Source organism: Triturus cristatus, chromosome 1_1 (genome assembly GCF_964204655.1).
Source record: "Triturus cristatus chromosome 1_1, aTriCri1.1, whole genome shotgun sequence".
Taxonomy (NCBI): Eukaryota; Metazoa; Chordata; class Amphibia; order Caudata; family Salamandridae; genus Triturus; species Triturus cristatus.
The window spans coordinates 1,163,385,984-1,163,403,499 of record NC_140579.1 but is presented as its reverse complement, the minus strand read 5'-3'; positions in this window follow the sequence as shown (position 1 = coordinate 1,163,403,499).

Here is a 17,516-nt window from a genome sequence, read left to right as displayed (position 1 = left end):
TAGAGCCACAGAACCAGGTCAGCAGAGCTGCTTTAGAGCCAGAGAACCGGGTCAGCAGAGCCGTTGTAGAGCCAGAGAACCAGGCCAGCAGAGCTGCTCTAGAGCCTACGATTCAGGACAGCAGAGCTGCTCTAGAGCCAGAGAACCAGGTCAGCAGAGCTGCTTTTGAGCCATAGAACCAGGCCAGAAGATCTGCTTTAGAGCCAGAGAACCAGGGCAGCAGAGCTGCTCTAAAGGCAGAGAACCAGGTCAGCAGAGTTGTTATAGAGCCAGAGAACCAAGTCAGCAGAGCTGCTCTACAACCTAAGAACCAGGCCAGCAGGGCTGCTCTACAGCCAGAGAACAAGGTCAGCAGAGCTGCTTTAGAGCCAGAGAACCATGTCAGCAGAGCCGCTTCACAGCCATAGAACCAGGTCAGCAGAGCTGCTTTAGAGTCAGAGAACCAGGTAAGCAGAGCCGCTTTAGAGCAAGAGAACCAGGTCAGCAGAATGCTTGAGAACCAGGTCAGCAGAGCTGCCTTAGAGCCAGAGAACCAGGTCAGCAGAGCTGCTCTCGAGCCTAACAACCAGGTCAGCAGAGCTGCTCTAGAGGCAGAGAACCAGTTCAGCAGAGCTGCTGTAGAGCCAGAGAACCAGGTCAGAGGAGATTCTTTACAGCCATAGAACCAGGTCAGCAGAGCTGCTCTAGAGCCAGAGAACCAGGTCAGAAGAGCCTCTTTAGAGCCAGACAACCAGGTCATCAGAGCTGCTGTAGAGCCAGAGAACTAGGTCAGCAGAGCTTCTTTAGAGCCACAGAACCAGGTCAGCAGAGCGATGTTTTAGAGCCAGAGAAACATCAGGTCAGCAGAGCTGCTTCAGAGCCAGAGAACCAGGTCAGCAGAGCTGCTGTAAAGCCAGAGAACAAGGTCAGCAGAGCTTCTTTAGAGCCACAGAACCAGGTCAGCAGAGCTGCTTTAGAGCCAGAGAACCGGGTCAGCAGAGCCGTTGTAGAGCCAGAGAACCAGGCCAGCAGAGCTGCTCTAGAGCCTAAGATTCAGGACAGCAGAGCTGCTCTAGAGCCCGAGAACCAGGTCAGCAGAGCTGCTTTTGAGCCATAGAACCAGGCCAGAAGATCTGCTTTAGAGCCAGAGAACCAGGGCAGCAGAGCTGCTCTAAAGGCAGAGAACCAGGTCAGCAGAGCCATTGTAGAGCCATAGAACCAGGTCAGCAGAGCTGCTTTAGAGCCATAGAACCAGGTCAGAAGATCTGCTTTAGAGCCGGAGAAACAGGTCAGCAGAGCTGTTCTAGAGCCGGAGAAACTAGGTCTGCAGAGCTGCTTTAGAGCCAGTGAAACCAAGTCAGCAGAGCTGCTTTAGAGTCAGAGAACCAGGTCAGCAGAGCTGCTTTAGAGGGAGAGAACCAGGTCAGCAGAGCTGCTCTAGAGCCAGAGAACCAGGTCAGCAGAGCAGCTTCAAAGCCAGAGAACCAGGTCAGCAGAGCTACTTTAGAGCCGTAGAACCAGGTCAGCATAACTGCTTTAGAGTCAGAGAACCAGGTCAGCAGAGCTGCTTTAGAGCCAGAGAAGCAGGTCAGCAGAGCGGCTCTAGAGCCTAAGACCCAGGTCAACAGAGCTGCTCTAGAGTCAGAGAACCAGGTCAGCAGAGCTGCTGTAGAGCCATAGACACCAGGTCAGCAGAGCTGCTCTAGAGCCTAAAAACCAGGTTAGCAGAGCTGCTGGAGAGGCAGAGAATAATGTCAGCAGAGCTGCCGTAGAGCCAGAGAACCAGGTCAGCAGAGCTACTTCAGAGGGAGAGAACCAGGTCAGCAGAGCTGCTTTAGAGCCAGAGAACCATGTCAGCAGAGCTGCTTTAGAGTGAGAGAACCAGGTCAGCAGAGTTGCTTTAGAGTCAGAGAACCAGGCCAGCAGAGCTGCTTTAGAACCATAGAAACCAGGTCAGCAGAGCTGCTCTAGAGCCAGAGAACCAGGTCAGCAGAGTCGTTGTAGAGCCAGAGAACCAGGTCAGCAGAGCTGCTCTAGAGCCTAAGACCCAGGCCAGCAGGGCTCCTCTACAGCCAGAGAACCACATCAGAAGAGCTGCTCTAGAGCTAGAGAACCAGGTCAGCAGAGCTGCTTTAGAGCCATAGAACCAGGTCAGCAGAGCTGCTTTAGAGCCAGAGAACCAGGTCAGCAGAGCTGCTTTAGAGCCAGAGAACCAGGTCAGCAGAGATGCTCTAGAGCCTAAGACCCAGGTCAACAGAGCTGCTCTAGAGTCAGAGAACCTGGTCAGCAGAGCTGCTGTAGAGCCATAGAAGCCAGGTCAGCACAGCTGCTCTAGAGCCTAAGAACCAGCTCAGTAGAGCTGCTCTAGAGGCGGAGAACAAGGTCAGCAGAGCTGCCGTAGATCCAGAGAACCAGGTCAGCAGAACTGCTTTAGAGGGAGAGAACCAGGTCAGCAGAGCTGCTTTAGAGGGGGAGAGCCAGGTCAGCAGAGCTGCTTTAGAGCCAGAGAACCAGGTCAGCAGAGCCGCTTTAGAGGGAGAGATCCAGGTCAGCAGAGTTTGCTTAAGAGTCAGAGAAACAGGTCAGCAGAGCTGCTCTAAAGGCAGAGAACCAGGTCAGCAGAGTCGTTATAGAGCCAGAGAATCAAGTCAGCAGAGCTGCTCTAGAGCCTAAGAACCAGGCCAGCAGGGCTGCTCTACAGCCAGAGAACAAGGTCAGCAGAGCTGCTTTAGAGCCAGAGAACCATGTCAGCAGAGCCGCTTTACAGCCATAGAACCAGGTCAGCAGAGCTGCTTTAGAGTCAGAGAACCAGGTACGCAGAGCCGCTTTAGAGCCAGAGAACCAGGTCAGCAGAATGCTTGAGAACCAGGTCAGCAGAGCTGCTGTAGAGCCAGAGAACCAGGTCAGAGGAGATTCTTTACAGCCATAGAACCAGGTCAGCAGAGCTGCTCTAGAGCCAGAGAACCAGGTCAGCAGAGCCTCTTTAGAGCCAGACAACCAGGTCATCAGAGCTGCTGTAGAGCCATAGAAACGAGGTCAGCACAGCTGCTCTAGAGCCTAAGAACCAGGTCAGCAGAGCTGCTCTAGAGGCAGAGAACCAGTTCAGCAGAGCTGCTGTAGAGCCAGAGAACCAGGTCTGAGGAGATTCTTTACAGCCATAGAACCAGGTCAGCAGAGCTGCTCTAGAGCCAGAGAACCAGGTCAGCAGAGCCTCTTTAGAGCCAGACAACCAGGTCATCAGAGCTGCTGTAGAGCCATAGAAACGAAGTCAGCACAGCTGCTCTAGAGCCTAAGAACCAGGTCAGCAGAGCTGCTCTAGAGGCAGAGAACAAGGTCAGCAGAGCTGCCGTAGATCTAGAGAACCAGGTCAGCAGAGCTGCTTTAGAGGGAGAGAACCAGGTCAGCACAGCTGCTCTAGAGCCTAAGAACCAGGTCAGCAGAGCTGCTTTAGAGCCAGAGAAACAGGTCAGCAGAGCTGCTTTAGAGGGAGAGAACAAGGTCAGCAGAGCTGCCGTAGAGCCAGAGAACCAGGTCAGCAGAGCTGCTTTAGAGCCAGAGAACCAGGTCAGCAGAGCTGCTTTAGAGGGACAGAACCAGGTCAGCAGAGTTGCTTTATGTTATGTTATGTTATTTGTATTTATAAAGCGCACAGATGCCACAGCCAAGTGGCGTCCCGGCGCTATAAAGGATCGGGTAACATAACACCAGACACGTGGTAACCAGCCGCAACCATTAAGCCGAAGGAAACAGAAATGTTTTCACAGCCTTTCTGAAAGGCAACAAATCAGGAATAGAGCGAATACTAACAGGCAGTGTGTTCCAAAGGCTTGCTGCCAAAACACCAAATGAGCGACCGCCCACTCTAGCTTTTTTGAACCGAGGGACATTAGCCAGAAATTGACCCGTTGATCGTAATGCTCTTGCAGGGGTGTAATAAGAGATGGTCTGAGCTAAAATAGGAGGAGAAGCAAACTTCAAATTTTTAAAAACCAGACACAATGCCTTGAACTTTATCCTCTGCCCAACGGGCAGCCAATGAAGGTCCAGAATGGAACGCCTAGCTGAACAGAACTTGGGCAATCCGACCAACATTCTGGCAGCCGCATTTTGCACACGCTGAAGGCGTGTAAGTTCTGCTTGGTTGGTGCCCAATAGAAGTGCACTGGCGTAATCCAATCTGGAAAGAATCATTGCTTGGACTATAAGTTGTCTAGTGGGGGCATCGAAAAATTTGAAGATGGGCCTAAGACTTTGAAGGGCACCAAAGCAAGTACCAGCGACCTTTTTTGTATGAGGGGTGAATGAGAGATTGGCATCAAGCCAGACCCCAAGGTTCTTTACCTGTGTCACCGGGATAGGGGCTTGGCCAAGCTCTGATGGCCACAATCCGTCTCCCCAAAGATGAGCCTCTTTGCCCAGGACTAAAACTTCAGTTTTAGTAGCATTAAGTTGGAGATGGTTATCTGTCATCCAGCTTGCCACCTGCTTAAGGGCCCTCTGAAATTTGGAGGCATCCAACACAGTATTCCCGTTTAGTGCAACCGCTAAATGGGTGTCATCAGCATAGGACACCATAGTGAGGCCCCATTTATTGGCGACCACCGTCAGTGGTTGCACGTACAAGTTAAACAGGGTCGGGCTAAGTGCCGAACCCTGCGGAACTCCTTGGGAGATGTGGCGGGGGGTAGACTCATAGGGAGGTGTGAACACTTTAAAAGTGCGCTCAGCCAAAATTGAGCGAAACCAATCTAGAGCTGTACCCTCCACTCTGGCTTCTCTTAACCGTTGGAGCAAAATCGGGTGGGAGACAGTATCAAAGGCGGCACTGAGATCCAAAAGGATCAGTGCCGCCGTCTGTCCAGAGTCTAGCATCCTCCGCAGGTGCTCAACCATAGCCAACAGAGCTGTCTCTGTGCTATGGCCTGCTCGAAAGCCATTCTGGGAGGGATGAAGAATGCCTGTATTTAGAAGGTGACCAGATAAAATATTATTGGCATGAGCCTCAGCAATCTTAGAAATCCATGGAAGCAGAGAAATGGGCCGATAATGTTCTGGTTTTGTTGGATCTAGAATAGACTTTTTTAATATCGGCATAACCATGGCTTGCTTCCATTTTATGGGTACCGTCCCAGATGTAAAAGATAACCTGATGAGATTATGAAGAAGCGGGAAACAGATCTCGGCAGATTCCCTGAATTGTGCAGGTCTCAAAGGGTCCGCCGGAGAGCCCGATTTAACTTTCACAACTAAAGATTCAAACTCTTCCTGAGATGGCCCGGGAAGCACTAACAATGAACTGGGGATGACATGCATAAATCCGACATTGTTATTAGATGTGATAGGAGAGGGAAAAGATCTGTAGATCGCATCCACTTTCTCCACAAAAAAAGATGCTAACTCTTCACAGTGGGCCAGAGAGCCATTCCCCATCACTGCGGTTTTCATATTGGTCATATCTTTAAAAACCTTAAAGATTAGTTTAGTTGGGTTAGCACTATTCTTAAATTCTAGGGAATAAAATGAGGCTCGTGCTTTACAAATAGCTCAGTGATACAGCTTAATGCTGGCCTGATATTTCTGTTTAAGGATGGGATCGTATGCCTTGCGCCAAGCTCTTTCTGCCCTTTTACAGGCGACCTTAAGGAGCCTAAGGGAGTCGTCATTCCAAGGGCTTGAATGGCCCGGCCGGATCTTACTCCAACCCGCTGGTATTAAGGTGTCTAATGCTTGGGTCAACCACTCGCAAAAGTGGTCATACCCAGAGGCGACATCTGTAAGGTGTTCTGGAGGATGTTGTAACAGAAGCTGATGGAAATCTTCCAGATTCATATTCCTCCAAGGACGTCTAAAAACGGCGGGTGTAGTACTTTTAAAAGGGAAAACATTCGGAGTGATCCGAATTTCGACCAGGTAGTGGTCGGCCCAAACCATAGGTTTAGGCGGCAATACTTTCACATTATCCAGATTCATCAGAAAGGGGTCCAGACTGTGACCCCCAATGTGGGTCTGACAATTAATTTGCTGATATAATCCTAACGCCTCAAGATCTGCAAGAAAACTACTCACCGCTGAGGATTGAAGAACATCCATGTGGAGATTAAGATCACCTATTATGTTAAAATTTGCTGATCTAAGGGCTAGAGAGGAGACCATCTCTGGAAGAGCAGTTCGAAAGGCATCATCAGGACCGGGCGGTCTGTAGATAACCAGACCAGAGAAGGTAAATTGAGGGGTCATCGAGATTGCGAAGTGGGCGCTTTCACAACCCGCTATACCTATGGCCTTCCATGAACAAGGATAACATGTCTTAAACACGGCCGCAATCCCGCCGCCTCTCGAATTACGATGTAAGGTGTGCATAGTATAATCCGTAGGTAAGGCAAGATTTATCGCCGCCGTGGCGTTGTCATGTAGCCAAGTTTCCGTTAAGAAAAATATATCTGGTCTTTCATCTGTAAGTAGAGTAAAGACATCTAAATAATGGCAGACCAACGATCTCACTTTCAAATGAAATATTTTAAAAGTAATTTGCCGGTGAGAGACCGCAGAACGGTCTGCTGTATTAGCAACACTTGGTAGAGGCTGTAAAGCCCTAATAGGCAGAGACAGTGGGAGCTCAAACCTACACTGAGAGCACTGAACAGGGCCAGAGAGAGGGTCAAGGGCCCCATGCGCACATCCACTCACCCTGTTCCGGAAACTAAGTAGGTAATTAGCCGCAAGCATAGCCGACCTCCCGAGAGTCCTGCCCTAGCCCTGCCTTAGCGCTGACGAGCGCAGACGGGCAGGACTCTGGCGCGACTCAGGCGCAGAGAGGGCGCTTCCGCTGCGCGTCACCGCTGCGCTAGGAATGAGCGTCTAATATAGGCTAAACCCACAATCGAGCACTAGAGCGCTCGGGAATGGTGGCAAGAGCGTCCCTTCCCGCTCCAAGATGGCGCTCAAGAAACGAATCAGCCCCGTGAGCCCGGACCCGCTAAACAGCGGTGAGTTCGTTAACTTTTACAGTGCAAGTGTGGGCCGAGAGAAGAATAGGAACAATTAAAACCAGGAAAAATTAAATAAAACAAACAAATAAAACAAACAAAGTACAACATGCAGGAAGTTTTAAAATATCCAAGAGTAAGGCTTCAGGCTACTGCTGAAGCACGCTACAAGCGCCGTAGTGCTCGTCCAGTGGTCACCTTTTCCAGCTTTAGAGTCAGAGAAACAGGTCAGGAGAGCTGCTTTAGAGCCATAGAAACCAGGTCAGCAGAGCTGCTCTAAAGGCAGAGAACCAGGTCAGCAGAGTTGTTATAGAGCCAGAGAACCGAGTCAGCAGAGCTGCTCTAAAGCCTAAGAACCAGGCCAGCAGGGCTGCTCTACAGCCAGAGAACAAGGTCAGCAGAGCTGCTTTAGAGCCAGAGAACCATGTCAGCAGAGCCGCTTTACAGCCATAGAACCAGGTCAGCAGAGCTGCTTTAGAGCCAGAGAACCAGGTCAGCAGAATGCTTGAGAACCAGGTCAGCAGAGCTGCTTTAGAGCCAGAGAACCAGGTCAGCAGAGCTGCTCTCGAGCCTAAGAACCAGGTCAGCAGAGCTGCTCTAGAGGCAGAGAACCAGTTCAGCAGAGCTGCTGTAGAGCCAGAGAACCAGGTCAGAGGACATTCTTTACAGCCATAGAACCAGGTCACCAGAGCTGCTCTAGAGCCAGAGAACCAGGTCAGCAGAGCCTCTTTAGAGCCAGACAACCAGGTCATCAGAGCTGCTGTAGAGCCAGAGAACTAGGTCAACAGAGCTTCTTTAGAGCCACAGAACCAGGTCAGCAGAGCGATGTTTTAGAGCCAGAGAAACATGCAGAGAAACATCAGGTCAGCAGAGCTGCTTCAGAGCCAGAGAACCAGGTCAGCAGAGCTGTTTTAGAGCCAGAGAAACATCAGGTCAGCAGAGCTGCTTTAGAGCCAGAGAACCAGGTCAGCAGAGCCGTTGTAGAGCCAGAGAACCAGGTCAGCAGAGCTGCTCTAGAGCCTAATATTCAGGACAGCAGAGCTGCTCTAGAGCCAGAGAACCAGGTCAGCAGAGCTGCTTTTGAGCCAGAGAACCAGGCCAGAAGATCTGCTTTAGAGCCAGAGAACCAGGTTAGCAGCGCTGCTCTAGAGCCAGAGAACCAGGTCAGCAGAGCCATTGTAGAGCCAGAGAACCAGGTCAGCAGAGCTGCTTTAGAGCCATAGAACCAGGTCAGAAGATCTGCTTTAGAGCCAGAGAAACAGGTCAGCAGAACTGCTCTAGAGCCAGAGAAACTAGGTCTGAAGAGCTGCTTTAGAGCCAGAGAAACCAAGTCAGCAGAGCTGCTTTAGAGTAAGAGAACCAGGTCAGCAGAGCTGCTTTAGAGGGAGAGAACCAGGTCAGCAGAGCTGCTCTAGAGCCAGAGAACCAGGTCAGCAGAGCAGCTTCAAAGCTAGAGAACCAGGTCAGCAGAGCTGCTTTAGAGCCATAGAACCAGGTCAGCAGAGCTGCTTTAGAGCCAGAGAACCAGGTCAGCAGAGCTGCTTTAGAGCCAGAGAACCAGGTCAGCAGAGCTGCTCTAGAGCCTAAGACCAAGGTCAACAGAGCTGCTCTAGAGTCAGAGAACCAGGTCAGCAGAGCTGCTGTAGAGCCATAGACACCAGGTCAGCAGAGCTGCTCTAGAGCCTAAGAACCAGGTCAGAAGAGCTGCTCTAGAGGCAGAGAACCAGGTCAGCAGAGCTGCTTTAGTGGGAGAGAACAGGTCAGCAGATCTGCTTTTGAGCCAGAGAACCAGGTCAGCAGAGCTGCTTTAAAGGGAGAGAACCAGGTCAGCAGAGCTGCCGTGGAGCCAGAGAACCAGGTCAGCAGAGTTGCTTTAGAGGGAGAGAACCAGGTCAGCAGAGCTGCTTTAGCGCCAGAGAGAACCAGGTCAGCAGAGCTACTTTAGAGGGAGAAAACCAGGTCAGCTGACCTGCTCTAGAGCCAGAGAACCATGTCAGCAGAGCTGTTTCAAAGCCACAGAACCAGGTCTGCAGAGCAGCTTTACAGCCATAGAACCAGGTCAGCAGAGCTGCTTTAGAGCCATAGAACCAGGTCAGCAGAGCTGCTTTAGAGCCAGAGAACCAGGTCAGCAGAGCTGCTGTAGAGCCATAGAAACCAGGTCAGCAGAGCTGCTCTAAAGCCTAAGAACCAGGTCAGCAGAGCCGCTTTAGAGCCAGAGAACCAGGTCAGCAGAACTGCTTGAGAACCAGGTCAGCAGAGCTGCTTTAGAGCCAGAGAACAAGGTCAGCAGAGCTGCTCTCGAGCCTAAGAACCAGGTCAGCAGAGCTGCTCTAGAGGCAGAGAACCAGTTCAGCAGAGCTGCTGTAGAGCCAGAGAACCAGTACAGAGGAGATTCTTTACAGCCATAGAACCAGGTCAGCAGAGCTGCTCTAGAGCCAGAGAACCAGGTCAGCAGAGCCTCTTTAGAGCCAGAGAACCAGGTCATCAGAACAGCTGTAGAGCCAGAGAACCAGGTCAGCAGAGCTGCTGTAGAGCCAGAGAACTAGGTCAGGAGAGCGTCTTTAGAGCCACAGAACCAGGTCAGCAGAGCTGTTTTAGAGCTAGAGAACTACCAGGTCAGCAGAGCTGCTTTAGAGCCAGAGAACCAGGTCAGCAAAGCTGCTTTAGAGCCAGAGAACAAGGTCAGCAGAGCTGCTCTCGAGCCTAAGAACCAGGTCAGCAGAGCTGCTCTAGAGGCAGAGAACCAGTTCAGCAGAGCTGCTGTAGAGCCAGAGAACCAGTACAGAGGAGATTCTTTACAGCCATAGAACCAGGTCAGCAGAGCTGCTTTAGTGGGAGAGAACAGGTCAGCAGATCTGCTTTAGAGCCAGAGAACCAGGTCAGCAGAGCTGCTTTAAAGGGAGAGAACCAGGTCAGCAGAGCTGCCGTGGAGCCAGAGAACCAGGTCAGCAGAGTTGCTTTAGAGGGAGAGAACCAGGTCAGCAGAGCTGCTTTAGCGCCAGAGAGAACCAGGTCAGCAGAGCTACTTTAGAGGGAGAAAACCAGGTCAGCTGACCTGCTCTAGAGCCAGAGAACCATGTCAGCAGAGCTGTTTCAAAGCCACAGAACCAGGTCTGCAGAGCAGCTTTACAGCCATAGAACCAGGTCAGCAGAGCTGCTTTAGAGCCAGAGAACCAGGTCAGCAGAGCTGCTGTAGAGCCATAGAAACCAGGTCAGCAGAGCTGCTCTAAAGCCTAAGAACCAGGTCAGCAGAGCTGCTTTAGAGTCAGAGAACCAGGTAAGCAGAGCCGCTTTAGAGCCAGAGAACCAGGTCAGCAGAACTGCTTGAGAACCAGGTCAGCAGAGCTGCTTTAGAGCCAGAGAACAAGGTCAGCAGAGCTTCTCTCGAGCCTAAGAACCAGGTCAGCAGAGCTGCTCTAGAGGCAGAGAACCAGTTCAGCAGAGCTGCTGTAGAGCCAGAGAACCAGTACAGAGGAGATTCTTTACAGCCATAGAACCAGGTCAGCAGAGCTGCTCTAGAGCCAGAGAACCAGGTCAGCAGAGCCTCTTTAGAGCCAGAGAACCAGGTCATCAGAACTGCTGTAGAGCCAGAGAACCAGGTCAGCAGAGCTGCTGTAGAGCCAGAGAACTAGGTCAGGAGAGCGTCTTTAGAGCCACAGAACCAGGTCAGCAGAGCTGTTTTAGAGCTAGAGAACTACCAGGTCAGCAGAGCTGCTTTAGAGCCAGAGAACCAGGTCAGCAGAGCCGTTGTAGAGCCAGAGAACCAGGTCAGCAGAGCTGCTCTAGAGCCTAAGAACCAGGACAGCAGAGCTGCTCTACAGGCAGAGAACCAGGTCATCAGAGCTGCTTTAGAGCCAGTGAACCATGCCAGCAGATCTGCTTTAGAGCCAGAGAACCAGGTTAGCAGAGCTGCTCTAGAGCCAGAGAACCAGGTCAGCAGAGCTGCTTTAGAGCAACAGAACAAGGTCAGCAGAGCTGTTAGACCTGGCACCTTGGCGTGAGTTTCCCTTCCACTTTTATAATGGTGTGCCTCGATGTTTTGCTGGTGTTGTCCGCTCAGGGCACTACGCCACGGCTAATCCGTGCCGCAGTGCAAGTGCTCCCTAGGTAAAGTGTACCTGCATTTGGATTTACTGTCAGTCCCCAGTAAATTTCACCAGGGGTGCCAGGGCTTGTGAATGCCAATGCTGCTGGTGGGCTTGCAGCGCTGGTTGCGCCACCCACAGAAAGCGGCCTTGAAAAATGTGTCTAGGGTCTGTCACCGCAGACCCTGCGTGCGGTCTGGGACTGTCACGCTGACTGCGCAAGTGCCCCCACTTGCCAGTCCCTAAACCTTCCCTTACCTACATATTAGCCTCCCCTCTGGTAGGCCCAAGGGCAGGGTGCATTGTAGGCATAAGGTAGGACATGCCCTGATGTGTGTGGCATGTCTTAGTAGTGAATTACAGCCATTTTCGTTTTTCACTATTGAAGGCTACCTGCTCTCCATAGGCCAGAATGGGCTGCTGGAGTCACTACACGCTGTGACCCCAGTGGACTCATAGAGCATGGTAGAATGTCAAGTTTAGTATGCCTGAACTCAGAATAATAAAATACTTCTTGTAGTCAAGTTTATTTTAATATCCTGGGTTTGTAAATACTACTTTTAGAAAGTTAGTATTTACTGACCTGGCCATTTCAGTCCGCCTCTGCTGTGTATGTGTGTTCTGCCTAGCAACAGTAAGGAGCAGGGTTGGGGAATCCCCAGAGACCGGTTGGCTGCCAGGTGGTGGGTAGAGGGATGACACCAGGATGGGTGGGAGGAGTACACCTTGACTCTTGAATAGACCTGTGCTCTGCCACCACAAAGCCGGCGCCGCCCCCTGTGGGGCGGCTGATGTCTCTGCCCTGCTGCTGAAAGGAAAGAGCAGAGTCACCATAACAAAGTGCTCCAGAACTGGACTGGGCCAGGCCCAGGCCCCCTGGCGCTAAAGAACAAAAGAATCACTGTATAAAAGTAGGAGCCTGGCTCCTAAGAAATCAGAATCCTGTTTTACCACAAAGAACCTCTGCCCGACTAGAAGGAGAAGAAGACGCTGGAGGAGCTGGCCTGCTGCTTGCCTTGCTGAGAAAGGAGAGGAAGAGACTTGCTGAAAAGACTTTGCTGCTTTGTGCTTGAACATTCTCCAAGGGCTTGATCTGAGCTTGCCCCCTGAACTGAACCCCAGGACCAGTGGGTTCTCTGTGCTTTTGCTCGTCCTCCAATTCGAGCCGTGTGTGCATCCCACTGGAAAGAGACTGCGCCCCTCATCGCCCCTCCTAGGGCCGTGACACTCAGGAGCTTGCCTGCCTTTACCCCATGAGAGCCCCGCTCCGTCCGGAGCCGCTCTCTGTCCCCGGGCTAGGCTGCCTGCGCCCCTGTCACCGCCTGCCACTGGAGTGCGCTGAACGCGCTGTCACCCCTCCCGCCGGAATCCGTCCGACGACTGTGATCTACGCCGGGTCATCCAGCTGCACTGTCCGTGCCCTGTGACCCCGCTTCGCTATCCCCGGACACCTCAGGCCGCGCCGCCCTCGCTGTGGAGACCCCCCTGCACCGCCGTGCTAAGGGTCGCTGGCCGTGCCTGCCTGTTGCCCACACCCGCTGATTGAGGATCCAAGAACACTTCCCCAAATCCGAGAGTCGCACCGATCTGTGCCGACTCTCTCCACGCAACAGTGCTACAGGAATTCCAGTATCGGGCTCGGGGCCCGCACCGCCTTACTTCCCCGTTAAATCCTCACCGCACGCACGTCTCACCGCCGCTGCCCGGGAGCCACCGGGAGGAGCTGTGCACGGCGCGAGCGCGCCCACGACCGATGAGTGAGCCGCGGTAGGCCTGAAGTAAGTCAAGACCGGAATCTCCCAAATGACATTGAGAAACGACTAAAGAAGTATTCGCGTAAAGAACTGTTTGTCTGCTTTAATAATCTGGTGGCATAGAAACAACGTTACTGGTCTTGTGATAAGTCTGCATATTGAGATAACTATTTTTACATAAAAGAGCGTATTTTCACATACCTAAGCCTGGTGTCCGTTTCTGGGGGGATTAATGGGTTTACTGTGTGTGTGATTATAATTGCTTAACCAACAACGCCTGAAGAATCGCCTTGGCTGCTCACGCCACGCACCTAGATGGTGAGCAAGGGTCATTCCCAAAGGGGTTATCCTGTGCCCTGACGTAGAGGAGAGGGTTCCTGCTTGACACAAGGGCAACCTTGCGCCAACCAGAGACCCCCAAGTCTAACATTGGTGGCAGCGGCTGGGATTTCGGATTTGCATTTGTAGTTTGCATACAGTGAATTATTAATCACCAGATAGTGAGAGCAGACCAAGCAACTCAGCCACAGGTTTTCATTTTTAAACTGTTGAGACATCGACCATTGCTTCAGCCATGCCTGGCTCACTCCCTGCTGGAAGAGCACTCTCTGTGATTTCTGGAATAGATGAGGTGGATTGGGAGGAACTGGAGGGATACACAGTAGAGGAATTGAAAGGCTACAGTGTAAAACTCCGAGTCCCCCATGCTGGATTCAAGAGGAAGGTCCACTACACCAAGGCGTTGAGAGCCTGGAAGGAGTCAAGAGACCCACAGAATGCGGGGGACATCGTTCCACCCGACAACCTTGGGGAGCCCAGCAGAGTCCTGTCGCCAGAGGAGCTGGCAGACAGGGCAGCAGACAGGGCGCATGCAATGGAGATTGCAAAGTTGGCAGGACAAATGGAAATGGAAAAGCAGAAGTTGGCCTTGGAGGCACAACAACGCCAAATGGATCATGATATAAGATTGAAGGAGTTGGAGCTGAAGGCGAAAAGTTTGGACACCGCTCCTTCTGGTGGCAGCACTCCACCGGTGCAGGTAGAGTCCAAGGTGTACATCCCCAAAGATGTAGTAAAGGAGTATTTTAGAAAGGATGACATAGGGCAGTGGTTTAGAGCCTTTGAGGTGGCCATGTCTTCACACCGGGTCCCTGAGAAAGACTGGGGAGCGGGGTTGTGGGGAAGGTTCCTTGCTGAAGGGCGTGACACACCGTTAGATTTGCCCCTAGAAGTCCAGACCTCATACCCCCATATGAAGGAAGCTTTAATGACCAGGTATGGGTTAACTCCTGAGCTATATAGACAGAGGTTCAGGGAGACTAAGAAGATCCCTGAGAGTACGTATGTGGAGTATGTAACTTTTTTCTGCAAAGCACTGGATGGTTTGGTGAAGGGTAGCAAAGTGAATGATTATCAAGGGCTGCTTGATTTAATTGCATGGGAGCACTTGTCCAGTCAATGTTTTCCTGAGCTACGCCAGCACCTGATTGATAGCAAGCTGTCCAACCCGAGGAAGCTTGCTGAAGAGGCGGACCGCTGGCTCAGCACCAGGGTCCACAAGGGTCAAGTGGGAGACTCCGCCAAAGGTGGGCAGGGTCCCCAGCAGAAGAGTGGGGGGGACAAGGGTAAACAGAAAGGGTTCCAAAAAGGCCCCCAAAGTAATCCCCAAGGGAACCAGTAGAAGGGTTCTCAGCCTCCCCCACCCCCGCAGCAGAACGGGGCCCCGACAGGTAGGCCTGTTCCAAAGGGGCCCTTCAATTGTTACAGGTGTGGTGACCCGGGTCACATTGCCTCTGATCCTAAGTGTCGCCTGTTTGGTAAGACAGCACCCACTGGTGCTCCACCCCGGCAAGTAGCTCATGTTAATTTTGGGGAGGAGGTAGCAGTCCAGGGGGGTGGGGGTCCTGCGCATATGACCCTAGTCTCGCTAGGAGACAGTGAGATGGTCCCTGAAACCTACTTACCCTCTAACACTAAGAAATATGGGCAAGTAGTGACCATCAATGGAAAGAAGGTTGAGGCTCTTAGAGATACAGGGGCCAGCGTGACCTCGGTGAGGCAACACCTGGTGTCTCAAGAGCAGATTGTACCCAATGCCTACTGTAGGGTTGTCAATGCTGACAACATGGAGAGTCGTTGTCCAATGGCTCAAGTTCCCTTTGAGTGGGGGGAGGTCTCTGGTACTCTACAAGTCGCTGTGAGAACTGACATGCCTGTAGACTGTCTGCTAGGGAACGACCTGGAGAGCTCCCCTTGGGAAAAGGTGGAGAAGTCCACGCATCTGAGGATGGTAGGTCTACCCGACTGGGCGTGCGTGACCACCTGGTCCATGGCAGCCAGTAGGGGTGTTGAGAGGGTCCTGGAGCCTGAGGGAGAGGTCCAGGAACCGGCCTTAGGGAGAAGGCGCAGGAGGCGCAGGAAACCGGCCCCCGAAGTTCCCACGGCCCAGGAGGAAGCAGACCCTGAGGGGGATGCTCTGGAGCCTACCGGGGAACAAATTGCCGAACTGGGAGACCTGCCTGAGCTGACCCATTGGCAGCAAGAAGGAGGTCCCTCCAGGGAGGAATTCTGCAGGGAGCAGAAAGAATGCCCTTCTCTCGTGGGTATGCGGCAGCAGGCTGCAGACCAGGCCAATGGTGTTCAGGCCAAGACACACTACGTGTACTGGGAGAGTGACCTCCTGTATTCCGAGCCTAAGGCTGCTGAACCTGGGTCAGCCCGTGTGCTGGTGGTACCCCAGAAGTTCAGAACCTTCCTACTGGGGCTGGCTCATGATGTGCCTTTAGCAGGACATTTGGGGATGGACAAGACCTATGACAGGCTTGTCACCCACTTTTACTGGCCCCAAATGCACAAGAATTCAGATTCCTACTGCCGAACCTGTCAGACTTGCCAGGCAAGTGGTAAGAGCGGAGGGAAGCACAAGGCTCCTCTGCAGCCCTTCCCCGTGGTCGGTACGCCATTCCAGCGAGTGGGTTTTGATATTGTGGGGCCTCTGGACCCCAAGACAGCCCTGGGCAACAGGTTCATCCTGGTATTGGTGGACCATGCCACCCGGTACCCTGAAGCCATCCCTCTGAGGACAGTGACGGCCCCCGTGGTGGGACGAGCACTGATGGGAATTTTCTCCCGAGTGGGATTCCCTCTAGAGGTGGTGAGCGACAGGGGGACCAATTTCATATCCACATATATGAAATCCCTGTGGAAGGAGTGTGGGGTAACTTACAAGTTCACCACTCCTTACCACCCCCAAGGAAATGGGTTGGTTGAGAGATTCAACCGAACCCTCAAAGGCATGATCATGGGCCTAGACGGTCCAATGAGGCGTAAGTGGGACGTCCTCTTGCCATGCCTGCTCTTCGCTTACCGAGAGGTGCCACAGAAGTCTCTAGGGTTCAGCCCCTTTGAGCTTCTGTATGGTCACCCGGTAAGAGGACCTCTGAGTTTGGTAAAGGAAGGCTGGGAGCAATCTCCCAGGAAACCTCCCCAGAATGTATACAGTTACATGCTGGCCTTCCGAAACCAGACTAGGCGTTTCAGGCAACTTGCTGAGGCAAATCTGGAAGCCAGCCAGGAGGAGATGAAGCGGTGGTACGACCGGAATGCCACTCTGGTAGAGCTTCAACCTGGACAAAAGGTGTGGGTCTTGGCCCCAGTGGAGCCTTGTGCACTTCAGGATAAGTGGACAGGTCCATTTGAGGTTGTGGAGCGCAAAAGTCCTATCACCTACTTGGTGGACATGCAGTCTCCCAGGAACCCTTTGAGGGTCCTACATGTTAACTGCCTTAAGCCCCACTTAGAGAGGACCGAAGTGGGCATGCTGCTGGCCACTGATGATGGAATGGAAGAGGAGACCGAGCCTCTTCCTGACCTCTTAGTAGCCTCTGAGAAAGATGGGTCAGTGGATGGAGTTAACCTCTCACCCACCCTGACGCCCGAACAACAGGAAGATTGCCGCCACTTGCTGGGGCAGTTTCCAGATAGGTTCTCCCTGGTTCCTGGTGTCACAGATTGGTGCGTCCATGATGTGGACACAGGAGACAGCTTACCTGTGAAGCACAAGGCTTACAGGGTAACTGACAGGGTCAGAGCTTGCATCAAGGAGGAGGTCTCCAAAATGCTTGCGCTAGGGGTGGTTGAGTCCTCCAGCAGTCCTTGGTCCAGCCCCGTGGTCTTGGTCCCCAAAGCTGCTGCGCCGGGAGCCACACCTGAACTCCGGTTCTGTGTGGACTACAGAGGACTCAATTCAGTAACTAAGACTGACGCGCACCCCATCCCCAGAGCTGATGAGCTCATTGATCGGCTAGGGGCTGCCCGGTTCCTCAGCACGTTTGATTTAACGTCTGGGTACTGGCAGATCGCCTTGACCGATGGGGCCAAAGAGAGGTCAGCATTCTCTACACCAGATGGGCACTTCCAGTTCCGAGTCATGCCATTTGGAATGAAGAATGCCCCTGCCACCTTTCAGAGGTTGGTCAACCAGGTACTGGTTGGGCTGGATGCGTTCAGTGCCGCCTACCTGGATGACATCGCAGTGTTCAGTGCCACCTGGCCCGAACACCTGCGCCACCTCTGGGAAGTGTTGATGGCTCTGCGCCGAGCAGGCCTCACGATCAAGGCAAGCAAGTGCCAGATCGGGCAGGGTTCCGTGGTGTACTTGGGACACCAAGTGGGGAGTGGCAAGGTGGCACCCTTGCAACCCAAAATTGAGA